The sequence below is a fragment of the Coffea arabica genome, chromosome 10e (assembly GCF_036785885.1).
Source record: "Coffea arabica cultivar ET-39 chromosome 10e, Coffea Arabica ET-39 HiFi, whole genome shotgun sequence".
Taxonomy (NCBI): domain Eukaryota; kingdom Viridiplantae; phylum Streptophyta; class Magnoliopsida; order Gentianales; family Rubiaceae; genus Coffea; species Coffea arabica.
In genome coordinates, this window is record NC_092328.1 from 30,372,400 (window position 1) to 30,376,665 (window position 4,266).

Here is a 4,266-nt window from a genome sequence, read left to right on the forward strand (position 1 = left end):
TAACTCGCGGTTTTGAAGGCGCGTTTCTTCCCAAAAGTTGCAGTACTGAAAACGCGGTTCAATGGCGCGTTTTCATCTTTGATCCAGGCAACAAAACGCGACTTCCTTCAAAACGCGACTTAAAGTCGCGTTTAATGGCGCGTTTTCTGTTCTGCAGGTGCAGAATTGAAAACGCGATTCTGTGAACACGCGACTCAGAGGCGCGTTTTCTTGAGAAACGCGTTTTCTGCTGCGAATTTTAGCAGAAATTCAACTTTTAAAAATTTACAAATAATACCCCAATCACTCAAAATGCATCATAAATCATTTGTTTGTAAAATTTATCAATGTGCACACATGTAAAACATTAAAAACATGCATTTTAGCCCCTTTTAACGGATCAAAAACAACAATTACTCAAATCGAGGGGTTGAGTTCCTTGATCAAATTTCGCCTTTTTCACCTCATTTGGTCACTTTTGCTTCCATTTCCAATACCTATAAATGAAAAATAACAAAATAACTCAAACACATACTTTAAGCATAAAATCACCCCAAAATAACATAAACTTAAACAAACATTGGGTTGCCTCCCAATAAGCGCTTCTTTAAAGTCAATAGCTTGACTATTTCACCTTATTTTTCAAGGAGGCTTAGTTAGCGAATAATCCACCATTTTTGGTCGTGGTGGATCATTAAATGGTGACTTTGTAGCAAAAGTCACATGATCTAATGATAGGAGAAATGGAATTGACTTACCTATCCCAAGTGTTTCATAAATATTACCTTGAATATGCACCACTTGAGAACTTACCAACGGGAATGCCATGAGAGTATCTTGGGCAGCAATACCCTTAGAACCTATACTTTCAATGCACTCCTCAAGAGGGGTGAAAAATGAGTCATTAAAACTCACCTCTTGAGGCTCAAAGTTAGTTCCAAAGATATTATCTTGTGAAATGGACATTTGCTCATTGAAACACAATTGAGATTCATCATTTTCATCAACATGCAATCCATTTTCACATACAACATTCCTACCATTCATGCTAGGATCATTTTGCAAATTTTTAGAGGAAATAACTTCACACAATGCATTCAATTTCTCTTGTATTCTACTAAAGTGAGAAGTCAGTTCATCTATTCTTTCTTCAACCCTATCAAAACGGTTGGAAGTTGCATTAGCTAATTTTTCTAAAGCTAACTCCCAAGATGGCTTAGAATCGTTAGCTACCATTTCAATTGCCAACTCCCAAGATGGTTTTGATTCATATTGGACACATTCAGGTTGGTAATCGTACAAATATGAGGAATTATTATAAGTACATTGATTATCCCAACCATACACAGGAGAATTGTTCCAATTAGCACTATATTGATCAAAACAAGGATTGTAATGCTCTAATTCATCATAATAATCCACATTTTGTACTTGTATACATGTATTAGTAGCATGATAATCTCCACACAAGTCACAAATCACATGATAAGAATTAAAAGTATTAACATTCCTCCCTTGCTCAATTTCATGTATAATTGTGTCCATTTGAACTTGTAACATAATTACATCAAATTTTGCCTTTAAGCACTTCAAACCATCTTCAAAAGACATACCTTCAGTAATTTTTTGGTTACCTCTGTTGAAGGAGCTTTGCACTTGGTAACCATCCATTTCCAAACTTCCATTCCTCAAGCATTGTCCTCCAAATTGACCTACCCTCCTCATTACCTAAAATTGCTTTTAAACAACTTAATAGCAAAATTAGTAAGAAGACTAGGTAATAAAACACATACACATATAAAACACTCAAATAACAGAAAATAACATTCACAGTATAACTAATAATATGTCTAAACTAATAAAGTTACTCTTCACACCGATATTGCCAAATCTTCCCCGGCAACGGCGCCAAAAACTTGACGGGTATTTTACATACGTGCAAGCTAAAAAATACCGAATTACACCCGTTCACTGCAAGTATACAGATCAACTAGTAGTTTAGGGTATATATCGAGTCGATCCCACAGGGAAGAGTGAACAATTACCGGTATTACTAAAGCTTCTCTATTATTTAGACTATCAATGAATCATAATAAATTTAACCTACTGAAATTATACAAAATAACAAATGAAAGCTCCTTGGGTTGTGGTATCCCTAACTACTCATGCAAGTGCTATATTTGGATCATTGAGTACTACATTTAGGCTAGTTATGGTGTAATTTCCTTATGCATTTGAATCCTACTTTCGTAGTGAATCAATTATACTTATAACTAATCCATACCTATTCTCATGGTTATGAAATTAGCTACAAGTTCATTTCTTCAGTGAAATTACATGAAATGAATCACTAAAAACCACATAGGTGCACCTCTACTTTCGTGAGTGTACTCCCTATGTTTAGCACTTCTTGAACTAATGTTAAATCTCAATTTTCATTGCAGAAATAACACCTTAGATAATCACAATTAATGGTACCGGATTAATCATGATTTAAAGAGCTAAAGTACTAAATAATTTGCTCAAATAATAGCAGTTAAATAGCCAAATGATAAACACTAACAATCATAGAAAGTTCAACCAAACCCAAGGTATAAACTTTAAAAACACATATTAAACATAAAATCCAGAACTTGCATATTAACTAAATTTGGAATCAAGTACAAAAGATAAAGAGTTGAAAAGGAATGTAACCCATGTCACTTGAGCTCATCACCTTGCCTTCTTCATCTCCATCTTAATCCTAGTCTAGCAATATACAAGAGTGGATGAATTACACTAGCTAAACTATCCTACACTAAGGAAATGGAAGAACTACATTTCTGCACTCTTCAAGCTTCTCCCGTATGATTCTGAATCTCTGGTTGTTCTCTATATAAAACTGATATGAGGCTCCTTTCCACCAGTCCAAATTTGCTGCTATGATTCTTCAAATCTCCTTTTGTTAAGATAGTCAAAAACCATTGTTTTTGACTTGAAAATAAGCCACCTTGTCTGCCCTTTTGTCTTCTGAAGCATGTGCACCGAATTCTCTTGCAGATTGTAGCTGGAAAGTAGTTTGAACATAAGAGAATTGACTGAGCAAATTGCAGAATTGCGGCCAGAAAACGCGCCTACACAAAACGCGGTTATAAGTCACGTTTTGTGTACTCGCGTATTCACTCTGTCCTTACTTCAACTGCGATTTTCTCTATCATAAAGGCTGAACTGGCTTTTGTGTAAAACACAAAAGTTGTAGCCCTTTGAGTTAGCTTTCGAATGCTTCAAGAATCATCCAAATCTGAGCTTTGTAGCCTGACATATGATCGAAATACTAAACACTGGTCAGAGCCCTGTTTTCCACTTTGGACAGCTGAGTTGAATTTCGGTATTTCAACTTTTGGACTATGAAAACGGCTGAATTGGACTTTGATGTCTTCATACCAAATGTAGATCTCTTTCTTAGCTTTAAATTGGTGTAAAGATCACCTCAATCCGATCAGTGTAGCTCCAGATATAGTCAAAATACCAAAACGTGTCAGAGTTGTCAAACCTGACTTTTATTGATTCAAATTGCATTTTTCCTTTTACACTTCATATTTTATTTTCACCACTTTAATCCATCTTCAATCATCCAAATATCTTCTCAATGCACTTCATTTGATGATTGAATCATTAAACCTACAAAATATGAAGTTTTTACCATAAAAATCCATAAAATGCAATGTTTAGCCACTTTAACATAAAATGTAGTTTTTTACCAACACCTTAGTTATTTTAGTTATAAAACTAAATAATTAAACCAAAATTAACTAGTAAAACACACTAAAAAATACGTAAAATATATTCTTATCAAATACCCCCACACTTGAACCATTGCTTGTCCTCAAGCAATAAGAAATACAAACCAACAATGATCAAAATTTGAAAATAAACATATGTAGCATTTCAACTTCATTTCCTCAAAACAAAGTAAATAACCATTATGCAATTATTCAATTAAGTTCAAGTACTCATAATATCAAGTAAAGGAGAGCCAATTATACCGTAATTATAACAAGTTTAATTCAATTTCTCATTCTTACTTAATTTCATACGCAAGTAACTCATATGGTCAATAAAATGCTTTCTAAACTCATGATCATCTTTTTATTCTACTTAAACAGATATTTATTCATATAACGTAGCTAAATATTACTTAAGTTGTGAAAGTGTCTTTTGACGCGAGAATCGACATTTTTAGATGAAGATCACCGGTTACTCAACACTTCACATACTCAAGTTGCTTTGCATACTCTTAATTCAAGT